Source organism: Chlorocebus sabaeus, chromosome 13, assembly GCF_047675955.1.
Source record: "Chlorocebus sabaeus isolate Y175 chromosome 13, mChlSab1.0.hap1, whole genome shotgun sequence".
NCBI lineage: Eukaryota > Metazoa > Chordata > Mammalia > Primates > Cercopithecidae > Chlorocebus > Chlorocebus sabaeus.
In genome coordinates, this window is record NC_132916.1 from 95,216,995 (window position 1) to 95,237,410 (window position 20,416).

At 38.6% G+C, this 20,416-nt stretch overlaps 2 long non-coding RNA genes and 1 pseudogene across 2 annotated transcripts in view; 2 read left to right on the top strand and 1 right to left on the bottom strand.

The window, feature by feature from the left end:
• The window catches only part of LOC140713259 (uncharacterized), a 58,830-nt gene that overhangs the window by 19,049 nt on the left and 19,365 nt on the right, over positions 1-20,416 (bottom strand). The window lies entirely within an intron of this gene.
• On the top strand, positions 5,426-7,114 carry LOC103239982 (citrate synthase, mitochondrial pseudogene; annotated as a pseudogene).
• LOC140713260 (uncharacterized) overlaps positions 14,787-20,416 on the top strand; it is a 54,782-nt gene continuing 49,152 nt past the window's right edge. Inside the window, exon 1 of the long non-coding RNA XR_012095151.1 lies at positions 14,787-14,930. This is a non-coding gene — a long non-coding RNA (uncharacterized lncRNA). The remainder of the gene's footprint in view (positions 14,931-20,416) is intronic.

Here is a 20,416-nt window from a genome sequence, read left to right on the forward strand (position 1 = left end):
TAAAGGGTGGTTAAATAACTAGCCCCAAATATCTGGGAACATCCTGAGACTCTGGACTCTTGAGTCTCAAACAAGGTTTCCTGGGCCAAAACACTGCACATATATTGCTGCATTTCACTGGTGAAGGAGAAGCATTTCTCTGTGATCCCTCTTGACGGAGAAAATGTTGGAAGTCTGTGCTGGGATTCCTCCAGACTACCTGATGAATCTTTTTCCATTGCGGATCACTAAAAAAATATAGTCAGGAATACTGTTGCTTCTGAGTCCTGTGAGTATTTCTAATGAATAACCAAATGTATGAATGGGCTTGGAATCTCTGAGTTATATATGTAAAAATTTTAAAATAGGAAAAATAGTTAAACAAATACTTTATAAAAGAAGATACCTGCATGTCAAAGAAGCACAGGAAAAGTGTTTCAATGTCAATAACATTAAGGAAGTATAAATCAGAAGTGCAATGAGATACCACTACACAGCTAAAACTAAAAAGACTGACCATACCAAGTGATTGTCAATAATAGGGAGTAATTACAACTCTCATGCACTGCTTATAGAACATAAAATGCCACACACCACTTTAGAAAACAGTTTGGCCATTTCTTAAGAAGTGTAACCTACACCTACTGTAAGATCCAGTCTTTCCACTTTTATGTATTTACAAAGGAAAATAAAAGCATATATCCATATAATGACTTAATAGCAGCTTTATTAGTAAAAGCCATAAAATGGAAATAATTCCAATAACCACCAACAGATGAGTGGATAAACATATTGTCATATAGCCATACAATGGGGAAAAACCAATTAAAAGAAACGAACTATCAATACATGTAACAAATCTCAAAATATTTATGTTCAGTGAAAGAATTAATATGAAAACTTTAGTACATACAGTACAGTCCCATTTATATTAAACTCTAGAAAATGTAAAGTAATCTATAGTCACAGAAAACAGATCAGTGCTTGCATGGGGACGAAAAGAGGGACAGGGAAAGGCAGGAAAGAGGTATTACCATGGCACAGGAAACTTTGGGACATAATGAATATGTTCATTATCTTCATTATAGTGATGGGTTCACAGGTATGTATCTATTGCAAAGTATATCAAATTGTACACTTTAAATGTTTGCAGTTTATTATATGTGAAAAATACATAAACTTTTCTTAGAACTTTCCATAACAAGTCTTTTCAGGCTTAGGTTACAGGCTGTTAGAAACACCACCCATCCTAGGTTTCCTATAACATTATATGCAAATTTGTTAATAATAATTGAAAAGCAATAGGACATAATCTTTAGGAATTTCATCAATGAGCATAATATAATACCTACCAAGAAAGAATGTATCTGAAAATCAACTCATAAAAAGAGATAAAGGTAAGAAAGATAATGACTGGACATGTAACAGATTCCTAATAAAAATTATGCAGCACAATCATTAGTTACTTTAGGCTACATAAATCCAAAACAATCTTCTAAAGCACTGAGGTCTCAGAGTGTAGAACTTGTCTAGACATACACCTAGATCTATGATATGCACTATAGTGAACATAGGGAGTTCTGTGATTGGGTAAAACCACCTAAGTCTTAGCCATACTCAGAACATTGAATGTCTCCAAAACCCTTCGAGAAATGGTTGATTACCAGGTATGTAAAAAAATACATCCTTAAGGGAAATTCTTACAAATTACTTGAGCCATGCTTTTAGAGCAATAAAAGATTAAGTTCAACTGCTTTAAAAAGTAAGAAAAGCTATATATATATATAAAATTCAAAAATGTAATTCAATGGTTCTCTCAATGGTCTTACAATTATGAAAAAAGTTAGGATGTCATAAAATCAGCTCCAAACACTCTAAATGCATTCACAGAATAGAATCTGCTCCCTTAAGTGAGCATTTCTAGAAATTGACAGGCAAAATCCTGAAGGTTTTTGTAATTGATATTGTTGAACTTCTGCTATTGGTGATTTCTCACTTGAAACATTCATTATTTTAAAAATTCCAATCAACTAATAGGTTATGTAAACATTTCTCAGCATATCAACATATGGTAATTAATTTCTCCTTATTAATCCTTTAAAGGTACTTTATAAAATAGTCTACAATCCTATCTATGAAGCTGATCCTAGTATCAAATAAATGTTCCAAAATCATTTTATACATTCACATAGGAAATAGAGCACATTTACTGAAATTACAGCAATGTTTGTGAGCACAATATTTTTAGCTGAGAAAAATCAGATATGTAAAATGATATTTGTCTTTATAATTGAGCTTAGTTGCTGGATGGCAGAAACTTAATTTAAGTCAATTCCACGTTTTTGTTTTTTTTTTCCTCAGCCACTTCAGAGTTTTTTGGTCAAGTGAAGCATAAACTCAGTTAGTTCTGAACTGGCCTTTTCCCTCCCCTGAGGTGTCTAGTCGTCAGAAGTGGGTGGAGGTGTCTGGTGTTAAGTTGGTTGTTGACCTCAGGCAGGGCCATTCCTCCACTAGGGGTAACACAAGCAGACACCGTGTCCACCAGTTCTGCAGCCACTAGCCCAACCCACTTCTTAGAATCCCCTTATCACAGTGGGGAGAACTCTTCAGGGACAATTGGCTTCTAAATAAACTATTCTCCCTTTTGAGAGCCAAATATATTGGTGCCTTACAATGTGCTCAGGCACAGTGGTGCCTTACAATGTAGTCAGGCAGTGTTCATACTCATTTTTCCAGGCCCTAAGAAAGAGATAAGTCCTCCAGGATCTCATGTTCCAAACATCTCTTTATCTGGTAGGAGTGGAGCCAGAGTAGGGGTGGATTTTATTGTTCCTCTAAGATGCCTTGCCCACAAGAACCTCCAAGTCTTACCCTCTTGTGTTAATTGAAACTCCACCTTGGAATCCCCTCCTCTGGAACTAAGCCTTACCATCTAATCCATCAGTTATGGTTTATAACAAAAGTTATTTCCCTGATATCATCTGTAGGCCATGTATTCAATAAACAATACTTGCAAACAAAATGGACACAGTCTGAATGATTTATACCATAATCAAAGCGCATTCAGTGTAAGTGCCTGATGCAGGTTGCCATAAGCCTTGGAAACTGCTAATAAATGGCTAATTGCCTTTATATTTTTCTAAAAGCAAAAGTCATAACCTCTCAGTAAATTCCATCCATTTAACTTTCCAAGATAACATGGAAACACTATTTTTCTCTCTTTTAGCACACAGTGCTTCATACATGGTAACTCTCTGATAGATGATTCCTAGATGAATACTTTTTTCTTGAAGAAATTTTTTCCAAATAATTTATCTTAGTGTTCTAGTCAGAACCTGAACAAAATATATATATATACACACATATATTTATTATATAAACACACATATATATGTTATGTATATATTTTTTTGTATATGTCCATTTTTATAGCAATTCTAGTTCGGGGTCATATGAGATCCAAAACAGCTTGGTCTTCCAGATAAACAGGACCATCGGTGATTAGGTGTGTGCTCATTTTGTTTAGAACTAAAGCATCAAAATGAAAGACTAGGCATTTCCAAAAAATCCCAAGTGTTTCCAAAAGAGAGGAAATGGAAAAGTGAAGATTCTGCTGTGATCCTAAAAATAGAAGATCTTTAAGAGGCACTTAAAAAATTCACTACAATCCAAGCTATTTTGCCATGTTACTCACATAACCAGAAATTATAGGCATCATGAATTGGAATATAGTGGGTGCCCAATGAGGTAATTATGCCCACTTTCCTATTCATGGTGGCCTTAGGAACTACAATCCTTTCATTAATGGCCTTGGGAACATCCCGAGTCAATATTTTTATTTCCTGTTTTCACCTGCCACTGGTGAGTACCTTTCTCCATTTTCTGAATATATGACTAAATTTAACATGGGAGTTATGACAAGACATGCAGGAAGCTGCCCAGGCCAAATGAACTGAAAAACTCAGAACAATTTTAAATATGCTTTTTGTTTTAAAGGAAGTCTTGAAGTTCTGCAGATCTTCATCATACCTCAATTTTATTTTGATGTTACAATTAGATTTGAAAGAATTTACATACTCCTACAAAAAACTAAAGCATTTCAGTTCTATGAGATTAACGTAAAACTTTTTATGAATAAATTTTGATAAATGAACTATAAAACATCTGTGATATCAACCACTTTTTACTTTAGCTTACTGAAGCTACATAAAGCAACATCTGTCCGCTAAACTTCAAATGAAATCTTTTTGAGTTCACACTCCTAAAATGTATTTTTACACAAATAATCTTTAAAATATTTGCAGTTCATTTTAGCATCTGTTCATAACCTAAACCCAATTAAACTCAGGAAGGAGTATTAAGCCATCACATGTATATTTTCTCAGTAAATCATTTTTAATCAATTCAACAACATGTAGCTTTTTTATCTGAAATGAAACTTTGCTAGCATACAGGTATGAAGTGTATTGATTTTCATAATCATTTTTGCATTTCCTTTTTTTCATTTTTTCAAACAAATAGATTTCATAAGGTACATGTAAAAATACAAGCCAGCAATCCTTTCCTTTGTTTAATCTGTCAGAATATTAACCAGAAAATGTCCCCACTGTGGACTGAACAACCAAATGGTAGAATTGGGTCTACCGTATGAGTAAATAGATCTTCCTTTTGGTGCTTTTTAAAATATGCATTGTGTAAATGTGCTTAATTTCTCTGCCAGAGTAATCCAGAAAAGAATTAGAAATGAACAGCTGGGTCAAGGGGAGAAAAAAGAGTTAGGAGGGATGATACATAGGGGGTTCCTCCTGGGATAGATAAAGACAATGGCAACAGAGAAGAAAATGTCACTGTAAGTTGCCAATTGTATAGCAGATGATTTGCAGTCGTGTCGCAAACAGACCTTCAATTTCCAGGCACACCTACAGCCAAGGGTTTCTAATAGTCCTGAGTTGTGATGGCCTTTCTTCAATTGCTGCTTTCATCAAACTTAATTTCCATCTACTTCTATCATAAGGTGTCTGTGTGTATTTGTACTTTTCTCAAACTTTACTCATATTTATTTATTTTTGAGATGGAGTCTCACTCTGTCACCTAGGCTGGAATGCAGTGGCACGAGAGGCTCACTGCAACTTCTGCCTCCTGGGTTCAAGCGATTCTCCTGCCTCAGTCTCCTGAGTAGCTGGGATTACAGGCGCCTGCCACCAAGCCCGTCTAATTTTTTGTATGTTTAGTAGAGATAGGGTTTCACCATGTTGGCCAGACGGATCTCGAACTCCTGACCTCAGGTGATCCACCCCCCTTGGCCTCCCAAAGTGCTGGGATTACAGGTGTGAGCCTCATTTTTTTTTTTTTTTTTTTTTTTTTTGAGACAGAGTCTCGCTCTATCGCCCAGGCTGGAGTGCAGTGGCTGGATCTCAGCTCACTGCAAGCTCCGCCTCCTGGGTTTACGCCATTCTCCTGCCTCAGCCTCCCGAGTAGCTGGGACTACAGGTGCCCGCCACCTCGCCCAGCTAGTTTTTTTGTATTTTTTTAGTAGAGATGGGGTTTCACCATGTTAGCCAGGATAGTCTCGATCTCCTGACCTCATGATCCACCTGTCTTGGCCTCCCAAAGTGCTGGGGTGAGCCTCATTTTAAAGAACAGGAACCTTGTCTACCCATTGGCATGGCCTCTTGTGCAGCAACATAGGCTCCTGTTCCTGCTGCAACTCTCTCCCTCCTTCTCTGGCCATCAGAGTCCAGAGTTGGTCCACCATGGCTTTACTCACTGCTGCCACCCAGTTCTTGGGAACAAAGGATGTATCTTGTCTTGTTCTTGCTGCCTGGCATGCCAGTACCTCCTCTAGGAATTTGGAAGACATATCGGCTTACCTGATACCCAAGGAGCAGGTCAGAATTAAGATCTTCAGACAGCAAAGTGGCAAGAGGGTGGTGGGCCAAACCACTGTAGGCAGGATGTGTGGTGGCCTGAGAGGCACGAGGGGAATGGTATATGAAACATCAGTTCTTGATCCTAATGAAAGCATCCATTTCTGAGGCTTTAGTGTCCCTGAGTGCCAAAAACTGCCACCTAAGGCTAAGGGTAAGAAAGAACCTCTGCTGGAGGGCTTATCTCAGCTGCTGGTAGCTGAACATATCCCAACAGAGGAAACAGGTATCCTGGCTTTCAAAAAAGTGGTCAAAGAGGGCAGCTCTACCCTCCCATGTGGTCACCATGCTGGACAACTTTCCCACCAATATACATCCCATGTGTCAGCTCAGTGCAGCCTATACAGCCCTCAACAGTGAAAGTAATACTACCTGAGCATATGCAGAAGATATCAAGTACTGGGAGCTGATTTATGAAGACTGTGCGGATCTGATCACAAAGCTACCTGTGTTGCAACAAAGATCTACCAAAATCTCTACTAAGAGGGCAAAAATGTTGGGGCCATTGACTCCAAGTTGAACTGGTCCCACAATTTCACCAACATGTTAGGCTATACTGATGCTCAGTTCACTGAGCTCACGCACCTGTACCACACCATCCAGTGACCATGAGGGCAGCGATGTAAGTGCCCATATCAGCAACTTGTTGGGCAGTGGCCCTTCAAGCCCTTATCTGTCCTTTGCCACAGCCATGTATGGATTGACAGGCCCTCTCCATGTACTAGCAAATCAAGAAGGGTTTGTCTGGCTAACTCAACTACAGAAGGAAACTGGCAAAGATATGGCATGTGAGAAGTTATGAGACTACACCTGGAACACACTGAACCTAAGATGAAGTTATTCCAGACTGTGGCCATGCAGTATTAAAGAAGACTGATCCATGAGATACCTGCAGTGAGAGTTTGCTCTGAAACACCACATAATGACCCCATGTTAACTTGGTTGCTCAGCTACACAAGATTGTGCTCAATAGCCTCTTAGAGAATGGCAAAGACAAGAATACTTGGCCCAATGTAGACACACCCTGGGGTACTGCTCCAGGACTATGGCATGATGGAAATGAATTACTACACTGTTCGGTTCAGAGTGTCTCAGGCACTGAGTGTACTGGCGCAGCTCATCTGAAGTCATGCACTCAGATTCTCTCTAGAAAGGCCCAAGTCTTTCTAGATGGTCTGATGAAGTTCATGGACTCTAAGTTGGGATAAAACTGGAGACTGGGGGGAAAGTGACTACCAGAAAGTGAGGACACTTAAAAAAAAAAAAAAAAGTCTACTTTTGTTTTAAGGGGGCTTTAAAGACTTAGAATGAAATTATATCTGAGGCACTGATAATAGATTTGAGGTTAAGGACACATGCACACGTATGTTTATTGCAGCACTATTCACAATAGCAAAGACTTGGAATCAACCCAAATGTCCATCAGTGACAGATTGGATTAAGAAAATGTGGCACATATACACCATGGAATACTATGCAGCCATAAAAAAGGATGAGTTTGTGTCCTTTGTAGGGACATGGATGCAGCTGGAAACCATCATTCTTAGCAAACTATCACAAGAACAGAAAACCAAACACCGCATGTTCTCACTCGTAGGTGGGAACTGAACAATGAGATCACTTGGACTCGGGAAGGGGAACATCACACACCAGGGCCTATCATGGGGAGGGGGGAGGGGGGAGGGATTGCATTGGGAGTTACACCTGATGTAAATGACGAGTTGATGGGTGCAGCACACCAACATGGCACAAGTATACATATGTAGCAAACCTGCACGTTGTGCACATGTACCCTACAACTTGAAGTTTAATAATAATAAATAAATTTAAAAAAAAAAATGTAAATTAAAAATTTAAAAAATGAAAAACCTAACTAACTCCCTTCACTTGCCTAGTATGAGTTGCCCATCAACTGCAGAATGACCACGACTAATGCATGTGTAATGGGTTAAGTCTGGCCCCTGCACCATCTCAGAGTGAGAATCTGGCTCCTCTTTCCCTTGGTCAAAGCTGTTTGCAGAGAATGTGGAGTCACTTCTGAGATTTTGCTTCTACTCTGCCAAGTGCACAATAAACCAGCAAGCCAGGACTCTTCCCTTTCTGTTTCCATAGGAATGTTGTTGGCTAGTCAGCTGTACCGAGTCCCTCAGCCCTCTCTCCTGCACACTAACACCTCCTAGCAAGATCTATTGGTTAGCTGGACATGCTTTGGCAATTTTTTATGCTACCAGGTGAGCATAAAGTAATGATATTTGTTGTAACTGGCACCTAGTGTTTGATTTGATTTCTCTTTTCAAAGCTATCCTATTAAAATTAAGGTCTCGGAGTGTTCTGTCTCCCATTACTTTAATACCCCCATTCAGACTTTCTACACCTGTTGCACCTCAAGATAAGGATGTCTGGGACCTCCCCATCTTGGCCCTCACCAGAGACCTCTTTCAACAGATCTGTCTTATCTGTGGTCCCAGTCAATGGGTTTTTATCAGTGCTTAATGTGAACTAAATATTTCACTTCCACAGAACACAAGTCACTACCCTCTGACCTTCCCCTGCCCTTCTAAGGTGCTGTGGGGCATAAACAGGGACTCAGGAATGACAGCATGATAGCTTCAGGGTCTGGTCCCAGGAGTATTATCTCCTCTTTTGGAGCAAGAAAATGATTCAAGATTGGACATGGTCTCCTCTGATTATTGGGTCCTGGAGTTGAGAGGATTAAAAATAGTAAGCCTTCCCCTTCATCCTTTGCCTTAAGAAAACGCTCCCTTACTTATCAACCTCCTTTTTCTGTCCTGCCTCAAGCGCTCACAATACAGTGTTTGTCTTAGAAGCCCCATTTGCACATGTTTTCAGAAACTCAGAATGTTCTACTGCCTTTTCTTGAAGAACTGATTAAGATACATTCTTTCTGTGCCCCTTTCTTCCTTCCAAATTCCTGCCTGTGTTTCTGTGGATCCACCATCCCCAGAACTACACTGTTGAGATGAACACAGTGTAAGCCCCTAATAACTGTAAGGTCATGATGCAGACTTCAGGTTGCTCTGTATAAAACGCAAAGTAAATGTTTTTATTAACAATGAAGAAAAGAACAATACCAGACACTCTGAGCTGGCTTTGCAGGTGGTCATATATATCTGAAATAACTTCCCATTATAGTAGAAAACTGAGAAATTATCCAAATAATGCAATCATTTAGGGCGTTAAAAAGAGTTTCTATGTAATGCATTTATAAATGTTATGCATGTATGTAATAAATACGTACTCACAAAAGGGTTTCTCTGCTACTGAGAAAAGTATTTTCACCTACACAATAATAAATAGCTAGTGTTTCTTAAGCACTACTAGATGCCTGACATTGTTCTAAGTGTTCTACATATGTAGTCTCTTCATCTTAACAGCAGCCCTCTAATTTGATCCTATTATTATCTCCACAGAGCACAGAAAAATGAAGCATTATGTCCAAGGTCAGCCAGCATTCAGTCCCAAGCGGTCTGGCTCTGTAGTATATAGTCTTACCATGACAAAATATAACATCTCATTGGACCTAGTTATATAGATACTATTATATCCATTTGTCAGATGAGAAAATTGAGGCTTAGTGGGATTATATAACTTTCAAACTTCCTCTGCTAACATGATAGATTCAGTTCTAATCTTTCTGATTCCGAAGTCCATGCTTATAGCCAATTATAAACTTGTAAAACCACTTCAGCCTCCTAAATGCAGGACCACTGTGTAAGATGTGAAAGTTATCATGACCCTCAAAAACAATACAAGCAAAAGGGAACAAATTATATTAGTGACCTGAACCACATCATCTCACTGAGGTGGCTCAGCCCTAGATAGCACCGGGATTTTTTCATCACTAATCACAGGGCAATGGTCCTAGGCCCAACCTCCCATCTGGCTCAGAGCTACTACTGTCAACACAAAAGATGGCCTTTGTTTTCTGGTCTTTACAAATCCTTGTAGCAGTTTCTCTATCTGTCTCCAGGAGTGGTCACAAGGCTAGCCAGAAGGAAATTCAACCCAGAGACCCAAACCTGGATTCAAAACAGAAACTGCTCGAAGGGTTGAGTCAGGAGTTGTGTCCCCACAGAGCTCTTTGATCCTGAGAGAGGAAATCATTGGCACAAAGGAAAAGAGAAGCAGATTATAGACGAGAGGGCTTTTGTTGCTGAAGGTCTTTTCCTTCTAGATGAGCATTCTGGATTTCAGAGTGGCTGTTTCCTGCTGAGCTTCAATGGGCCGGGCCTCTGCCCCTGCACAAAAGAGTAGGAGAATTTTGAACTCAAACATAAAAGCAGAGCAGCAGGCCACAGCGTCTACAGCTCAGGCCTGCTGGGAGCCGCCGCCAGTTCAGATACCATATGTGTCCTGCTTATCCATCTGGTTCTTTGGACAAGGCCAAACAAAACAGTGGAAATAAATGGCAGAGTAAAGTCTTTTGCCCTGGCCCTGAAGCACATACTGACCTCACCTTGCAGAGTTTTTCTGTAAATCATTTGGATTATAAGTAGTTTGATTTAAAGTATAAGAGTCCAATCTATACAAAACTTTAAAGGGGGAGGAAAAAAGTTCCAACATTACATCTAATTAGCAGGCTAATCACCTTATATCTGTCCCTCCATTTACCAATATTACTTCATAAAGTAAAACCTGAAATCCAGTGAAACCATAAAAACACGTAGCTTAACCACATATGAATCCAAACCAAATCAACCACAGTTTATACAACCACTACAAAAGCTTCTGCATTATTAAACTATATTTTATGGAGAATTGGACTCACTTATTTAAGCAAAAGTCAGCACAGTAAATTTTTATGTAATAAGAAGACTTCATAATCTCTGATAGATTATTCTACATCTTAATTTTCTATGTAATTTCAACTTTGATTAACTGTAGACTCTTCATTGAAGCTAATATATCTCTGTGGCTAATACTTTCAATGAACTTAGTTTGTATATATAGTTATGAGTTGCTTAACCACAAGGATACATTCTGAGAAATTTATCTTTAGGAGAATTCTTTGTTATGGGATCATGGAGTGTACTTACATAAACCTGTATAGCAGTGGTCCCCAACATTTTGGGCACCAGGGACTAGTTTCATGGAAGATAATTTTTCCACAAACCTGGAGGGGGAGGAGTGGGGATAGTTTGGAGATGAAACTGTTCCACCTCCATGATTCTCATAAGGAGCAGCAACCTAGATCCCTCACATGCTCAGTTCACAATAGGGTTCACACTCCTATGAGAATCTAACGCTTCTGCTGATCTGACAGGAGGCAGAGCTCAGGTAGCAATGCTTGCTTGCTGGCCCACTGACCTCCCGTTTCCTGCTCTGTGGCCTGGTTCCTAACAGGCCACAGACCACTACCAGTCTTGACAGAATGGGGGCGTGAAGGTTGGGGACCCTTACCCTACTACGCACCTTGGCTACATGGTATAGCCATGTTGTTTCTAGGCTACACACCTGTTCAGCATGTTACTGTAGGGAATACCACAGGCAACTATAACAATGGCAAGTATTTGTGTATCTAAACATAGAAAAAGTAATGCATTGTCTTGTGACTTCATGATGGCTTCATCGCTAGGGGAGAGGAATTTTTTCAGCTCCATTATAATCTGAAAGGATCACTGTTATCTATGTAGTCCATTGTTTACGAAAACGTCATTATATGGTGCATGACTGTATTTCAGTTACTTTCAACAGACCAAACATTAGCCTTGTACTATACCCAGTTTCTCAGTCTCAGCACTATTGACGTTTTAGACCAGATAAATCTGTTGTGGGGGATTATCCTATGCATTGCGGGACTTTTATCGCCACACTTAGTCTCTCACTTAAATGCCACTAGCACTGCCCCCCATTTGTGAAAACACCAAATGTCTCTATATATTGTCAGATGTCCCTGAGGAGTGAGTTGAAATCACCCCTGGTTGAGAACCACTGGTTTATATGATACAGAGAATAACTTTTGAATGCTGATCTACTCCTTCTCATTTGTACATAATCATTCAGTAACAGCTAACACTCAGTACTCAAAGTATAAGGCAATGACTAGACCCATTGGATTTTTTAATCTAAGTTACAAACTTATCTTCTGAACTCATAAAAGTAATGTGATAATAGTTTCTGAATATCATGAAAATTCAATCATACACAAAACTCTATGTATTATATAATGGTGGGGTTTATTCCAGGCCCACTGACAAGTGTGTCTTACTTCACTGAAGTTAACCCTCCATACACAGATAATGACAGATGACTGGGCAGGTGGGAAAGATGGATGGGAAGAAAGAAAAAGCAGCAAGAATGTGGAGTCCCGATAAATAAGCAATAACAAGGAAGGGGACCCAGGTGGCAGAGGTCCCCAGGTGAGGAAGAACAATGAACAATTGTTTTGAGGGATGGCTAACCACAAATAACCTGAGGGCACAACAACCTTGCATGTAGCCCCCCTCCAGCAGGACCCTATAAAACTTCCCTCCAGCCCCTGCCTCTTTGCAGACAGCCTCTTCTCTGCTGTCCTGCCTATTGCAGTCTTGCCACATATTTTCATACTTTCTCTAATAAATCTGCTTTTCTTTACCTACAACTGTCTTGGTAAATTCATTTACTGTCTGCACCACTCACCCTGGATAGTTACTACCCATGACAAAAAGACTAGAGAGCAGGCTATGAACAGTACTGAAGATGGCTGAAATCATATGAGTAACGTTCCTTAAGAAAACCAGAAAAATACGTTTTCATGCAAAAGCAAACTATTTTATTAATGTACTTAGTTTGAAAATACTCTTCATAATTAAATACAATGCATAAAATCCCCATTTAATGTTCTAAACTTCCTATTTTAACTTAGGACCATTTTTTTAGTAAACCTCTTTTAATGTTGCTTCACTTAAATCATTTGTCTCTTTTTCTCCAGATGTTATGCTTCCTTTAAGTAACTGCAAAGAGGTCATATTAAATTAGCCCTCTGTTTCAAAAGTGAAAAGCTCCAGTGAGCAAAGACAAATGTTTATGGCAAATTGGTTAGTAAAATGCTGTCTCATGAGAACTGGACATTAAACTGGAAATGTTTAACATCTCCTTGGTCAATCTCAATTCCTCCTTCAGTCACCGAAAATTATTTTTAGTTTAATCACAACTCATCACACTGTACACATCGAGATTGCTACTTTACTCCTTTAATTAAAAACAAAAACAAATAAAAATATTTTTATTTGGCTTTGCTAAAAGAAACTGGTTTAGTTCTATCACTGCGTATCAGATTTCTACTTCAATCTCAGTGATTATATTTTCTTGACATTTAATCAGACTGTAGTGATTTTCAACCATAGATTTCCAAAAAAATGCTTATAAATTAATATAAATAAAGCGCTTAAAACAATGTCAGAAATAATGCCTTACATAGTAAGAGTTACATAAGTACCTGCTATTATTACTGGGCTCCACTGAAGACTAACTAAATCCAAATCTATGGAGATTAAGTGTAGCCATCAGAATCATCAGAATATTTGGGCTAAGGCACTGGTACTTTGCCAAAGCCCTTTATGTGATGGCAGTGAGCCATCAGCATTGAGAAACATTGATTGTACCATGTGCCAATGAAGCAAATTTAATAGCTTAAATGTCAGAAAACCTGATCAGTCTCATTCTATGTACCACTGATTTAAAACAAACAAACAAACAAACAAAAAAACTACCATTTTCTAGGCACTGTGCATGTCAAAGACATTGAAAATGAGTAAGACAATCTTTACCCTCAAGCAGCTAGCAATCAGTTAAATTAAACAGACCATGGCCCAATAAATACAGAGTAATTCTTTAAGGGTAAGAATAGTGATATAAACTAAGGGTGTGGGCCAAATAAAGTATCAGCCAATTCTACTTGAATAAAGTAAGGAAGGCTCCCAGGGAGAGAGAAATTTGAAGTGACCCTTAAAGGATTAATGAAGTTGTGTTGGGTGCACAATGAAGGGAAAGACACAGAAAGAAAGGGAAATCGCATAGTGTTTAAGAATTATTATGTAAAAGTTTAAGCAGAAGATGTGATGTGGGTGAAACTGCATAGATTCGAAGGGCTTGAAAACCGGGCCGAGAAAGTGCGATGTTTTCCTGTAGGCAAAGGGGAACCAAAGACGCATTTTAAGAAAAGGAGTAAAATGATCATACCTGCAACTTATCTCTCTCTGTCTTCATGTACCAAGAGCAGCAATAAACACACCCATACAGACTTAGGTCCTCACATGATCATGCTAGACAGACAGAACCCAGGTTTGAACCTCAGCCAATCTCATTTACATGGCAGAGCTCTACCCTAAAATATAAGAAAGCAAAGCAAGTGGGACATTCCTAGTTTTGTGGAACTTGAAAATCCAGATCTTCCAATCATTTAAGAAGAGGATGAACCAAAAAGCCTTCCAAGGATTTTAACTATCGACATTGGCTAATAATTTCTTCTTTCTAAAGGGAAAATAATAAAAACTATATTCTCCAGAAAGTCATAGATCTCTTTATGCTGTGAGGAAAGTTTTAAAGACATAGCAAGCATAATATTGCCAGGAAAAAGATAATCTAGGATATTCTTGGATGTTGTCTCCAGATGTTGAGTTTTAATTCTATCCTGATTTAGACAGTGAACTATTAAAATATGGAAAATATGATTATAATTTATGTTCTTCCATATAACGACTCAGGGGATTTCTTATTTTGTTATTAGAGGGGAGCAAAGCTATTGTTTTAAGTAGGACAAAAGCCCACATCTGCTCTTGTGCAAGTTACTCCTGGCTCCATCAGGCTTTCTAAGCATTGACTGTGGATGTGCGTGCAGCCGCACCCTCTCCTGGAATTCCTATTGGTCTCCTCCTTGTCCTAAGCTGCTGCTCAGGAGCTCACTGTAAATGAAACTATGTTGCTGCCGTTTGAAGTCAAAGTGAATTGATAACTGACTCAGTAATTGGCAACTACTCCTCTATCAATGTGTATGCACATGGAGACTCGGACCGTCAGATAAGGGTAAGTGGCTAAAATCTTATCATTGCAATGTGGACTGCTAAAGATAAATAGTGTTTACCGGCCCCCTAAAAGAGTAATCTTGACTTGGAAAAGGAAAATGGTTTCATCTGATCTTAACATGGAAACATTCAGAATAAGCCTCAGCAGAAATGCTCACTTGCAGAGTTTTAGACAAGGCTATTCCAAGGCCAAAGATTTATTTCTGCATACTGCAAAGGCCAATTTCCTGTTTCATGCTCTATATACAGACATCCACAACAAACAATACCTGATGGAGATCCCTTTCTGTTTCTGAGAAACAAAGTGTTAAGACTGACATGGGTCAGTAAAATCATTTTTTGCTCTAGATCATGCCCAAGAAGAAGAGGATATTGTCTCTCTTCCAAGATTTGAAATCTGTCCTGAATCCATGGCCCATGCAGATGCTGGTATGCTGCTTGGTATTTGGGGATTTCTTGCTGATGAATATGATATTTGCTTGGCTGCAAAGAGAAACCAGAGAAAAATAAAGAAGTGCTTTTGTTGGTAACATATTGTGGGGTCAGAATGTTGTTTTAGTGACTCACTTGAAAAAAAAATGTGGTAGGAAACTAAATTCAACCCCGTGACAGAGTGCTATGGCTTTTGTTTAACAGTAACTCCAGCCAACTCACTGGTGAAGATGCTTTTTACATAGGCTGGTTTTACATGATTCCAAAATATCTAGTAAATTTAATTCTAAAATCTAGTTCAATAATCTGGCTATTTTGCTTGAGAAATGTTAAACCTGAAGTAAACTGCTTCGGACAAATACTATATAAAACCAACATTCTGAGTAACAGATTAATTGATTAATGAATAGTGACCTGAAATTTTGGGATGCTGTGGTACTGTATTAGTCTGTTCTCACATCGCTGTGAAGAAATACTCAAAACTGGGTAGTTTATAAAGGAAAGAAGTTTAATTGACTCACAGTTGTGCATTGCTGGGGAGGCCTCACAAAACTTATAATCAAGGCGGAAGGCGAAGAGAAAGCACCTTCTTCACAGGAAAGCAGGACAGAGTGAGTGCAAGCAAGAGAAGTGCCAGACGCTTATAAAACCATCAGATCTTTTGAGATTCACTCACTATCACGAGAACAGCATGAAGGAAACCACCCCCATGATCTAATTACCTCTACCTCATCCTGCCCTTGACACATGAAGATTATGGGGATTATAAGGATTACAATTCAAGATGAGATTTTGGTTGAGGACACAACCAAACCATGTCAGGTTTTTTATAAACAAATTAATACAGCTCACCCTTCCTGGAACTCACCACCTTATTATCATCTCTGCTTCTTGGCCTCTAGGTTAGACAATATATTTCTCAATCAGAATAGCCCCATTGTCATTGGAATACAGGAGGAGCTGGTAGGAGGGTATAAGTGACCATCTCAGAGCCATGCCCTCCCTCAGAGGCATTCTGTCACTCACTCAGTTTGTTTTGGTTTTGTTAAAATCCCTTTATTAGAGTCTTCATTATAGTCTGACTTTTTTCTTTGTATTAATGCATCTTCCACAGCCATAATTCATGACATCTGCATTTCTATCTGTACACTTACCCACCTCTATTACCTTCATCTGATACAGCATTTTATTCCATCTTCATCTTTCAAACATTATTCAGAATTTAAGGTCAAGCCCAAAGCTATTTCTTCTATAAAGAAACATATGCATTCCCTCTTGTTTTATGCAATGGCTCCACTAAAACTATATTTATAGTTTTATTACAGCACATTCTGACTGTGTTATGATTCTTTGTGTCCATATCTGTGCCACCACTAAATTGTTAGCTCCTTGAGCACTGCACTTCTGTTTACTCATGGCGACCCATTCCTCTTCAATTTCATATTTCTATACCAAGCACAGTTATTCAGCTAGTAGGTGAGTAACACATTTGTTTAATTGATGATGCTCACATCCTTCAAATAAATGTGTCAGATGACAAAGTGGTGTGGGGGTAGTGGGAAAGAAAGAGGGAAATGAGGGAAAACAAAGAGACAGACAATGTCAAATTGTAAATTCAACCTGATTTAACATCTAATACGTAATTACTCATGTTGGCAAACATCATAAGGAAAACTCAAACATGATCGCTCCGCATGTTTTCCTTTAATATATTTATTCATGCACAAACAATATCAAGGTTTCCCATGATTAAAACATGGATATTTCTGCTTGGCTTCCTTTTGGACACACTGCTTCAGAACAAACCAAGTCTGATAATAAAGTAAATCTTCTCACTATATCTTAACAACAACCCCATCCCTTGTTTTAAAACAATAATTTGCTGTCGAAATACTATACTTCCCTCAAGGAAATGAAAGGAGAATACAGAGCCAGTGCACACTAATGTAAAACAGCACCACAAGTTAAAATGCAATTCACATCAGCATGGAAATTACTGAGTGGGTGGTTACTGCTACAAAATAAAAGGACATGGTAATCAGAAATGAGCTATCTATACCATAGGAGTGAAGCTTTTTCATAATGAACCTATAAAAAAGGAGTGAGATTTTTGCATAATACATTTCCAGAGGTAGTATTCTATTAAATGCATTTTTTCCCAATAAGATTCAGTATTCTTGGGAAATTCAGGAAGGAGATTGGTTTTTGGAGGCCATAACTGATCCACTGGGAATTTTATTTTCAATTTTGGGAATGTTCAGGATTTGTGTTTTACTATCTATATAGATAGTTGACCCTGCTTTTTTTTTTTTTTTTTCAAATGTATGACACTAGAGGTTTAAGGGTCTTGTCTTTTTAACAGAGATTTAACTGGCCCCACCATTTGGATTTGGTTTGACTATTAAAAATAGAATCTAAAGATTTTACACTATGCATCCGAAATTGTGAACCTTCGTTCTCTGCCAATACTATACTTAAGATTTCTAACACTTAGCAATTTTCTAACATTGTGGTTGAGGTCATCTTTGAAAAACCTACATTTATATTTTCCCCTTGTGATGCAGAATCAATACTTTACTGGCTGAGAAAAAGTGAAACACTCCATTCACGTTAGACTGTTGAGTGAAAATGCAAATGAGCAGGCAGCAAATCTTGCATGTTATGCAAACTCAGAAGCTAAAAAAAAGTATTTCTGATCACTGGCTCTCTTGTTGGAAATATTAAATTTGTCCAGGTTTCAGATTTTTTAAGTCTCAATTTCCTGCACTTTTTAAAAGAGGAGTTTCATAAAGAGCATGCATAATTACCAGAAGAAAACCTGTACTAATCATGCAACACTTCACATAAGAATTGCCATCTAACTTTCCACAGGCTTTCTACAAAGCCAAGTTTTTCTTTTCTTCTTCTTCTTCTTCTTTTTTTTTTTGAGGCCAATAAGACAATCAAATAATATCCACCATATATAGCCATGAAAATACACATTACATAATGGAAAATCAATTGAAACACCACAAAGAGAACTAAAAGTAAAGTGAAATCTCTAGATTTTAGGATTTTCTTGAAAAGTTACCCACAATGTCAAAACATTTAAATTTGGTTTAGATGTGGAGAGAATTGGTTGGAATTTATACAAGAGAGCTTGAAAATTTAATAATGGACATCAGTATATTTGTTTTTTATAAAGGACAGCAGCACTCCTCACGAGACACTCTTGTTTACTTCTGGGGGAGCCTTTCTTGCTGCCTGTCACGGGATGCTACATTCTTAGTGTTTCCTTTCAGAACAGGAATTCTCAAACACAAGAAAGCCTCCAAGTCCCCTGGCGGGCTGGGTTCCAGCTGCAGATTTCTGATCCAGCAGGTCTGGAGTTGGGTCTGGAAATTGCATGTCTAACAAGACTCCAGGATTACTGAGCTGCTGGCCTGGGGACTGCACTTTGGACTTCTCTGATTTAAGAGGGGGCAGCGTGAAGAAGCTTGGAAGCATGAGGGAGAAGGAGGACAGGAGCCAGGAGAGAGATCTGTGGAAAGAAGCTGAGTCTGTGAGGCTGTAGAAACAAGGGGCTGCCTCAGTAGCTAGTCTATGGAGAGTAGGGTCTTGAAAATACTCCATGTGGTCAGACTGAACCAAGAGATATGAGAATGAAGTAGCCTATGGAATAAGAAATAAGTGCCAGAAAAAATTTAAAAGGGAAAGATAGATCATAGACCAAGCCCTTTAAAAAATGACAACAACTAAGACAGATAGATTATAAGGAAAAATCATCCTGCATCTTAAAATAAGATCATTTTCCAGTCCTCCTGTCCTCTACCCTAATGGAAAGTGGTAGAAGCTTCCCCTACAAGCTAGCAAAACAGGTGTGAATTTCATTTCATTGACTGTAGTGGACAGGAAACACCATTCTCCTGATTATTCAGTACTTAACTTTATTGCCGAATCCAAGTGCTATCCCAGCTGGAAAATGCAACCTCAGTTATTTTTGAAGTGTCTGTTCTCCTCCAGGTTGGGATGTGGCTCAGAAATCTTAGACTAGTCCCAGGCACAGTGTGGAGTTCATGTTATGTGTTCATCAAGTATCAGTCCTCAACCCACATGAGTCATCCTCAGTATGTCCGTGGGTTTTCTCCCTATCAGCTGCTTCCTCACACTGTTACTATGAGACTCTCTCATGAAGCATCTATGGCTCAGTCTGACTAAAGGCACTGCAGAGCAACTCCTTGCTAGATCCTTCTGGGTTCTCCATCCCAGGAAGCAGAGTTGCCACTGCTCCAGCACTCACAGACTATTTGCTCCTCTCCCCCTACAGGCTGGAGGGAAATCTCATTTCAGTTTGCGACTGGGGTCTCCTAACTCCCCTGCTTCTACACATAATTCTCTGGGACTTAAAAATGTTTTTCTCACTTTTACTTATTTCACAGTTCCCCAATTTTTAGGATTTAGGCACAAATGTCTGAGAGTCCGACACTTACAGGAGCCATAGGGACAGAATAAATAAGAGAAGCAAGTTTTAATATAAAAAAGACTGATAGGGAGTGCTATACACTGGGAAGGGAAAGAACCTCAAAAGCATTAATATTAAAAAATTTTTAACTGTGGAGGCCAAACAACACACTTATTTGGGTCAATGGTACAGCAGGCTTCGCATTTGTGAGCGTAGTTGAGATTAATGGAAAGCAAAGATGTTTTCTGCTTTCCTCCTGGCTATTCATGAGGAATTGAGTATAGTGCATGCTCTATTTTCATGAAGACAAGAATTGTTTTGCTATTCTTGTTCACAGTTGTATCCCCAGCAGGTAAAACAGTGCTTGGCACACTATAGATGCGCTCAGTAAATATCTGCTGAATGGCTGAATGAATAAATAACTAAATACATAACAGAAACAAGTACATTATTATCTTAAAATATTATCCAGCCCTACTATCTTTAGTCTGTGCAAATCACACTGATGATTAAATGCCACATTGTATAGAAGAGTAAATGGCACAGTGACCAAATATAAAACTCTCACAAGTCGAGATATATATATATATATATATATATATATATATATATAT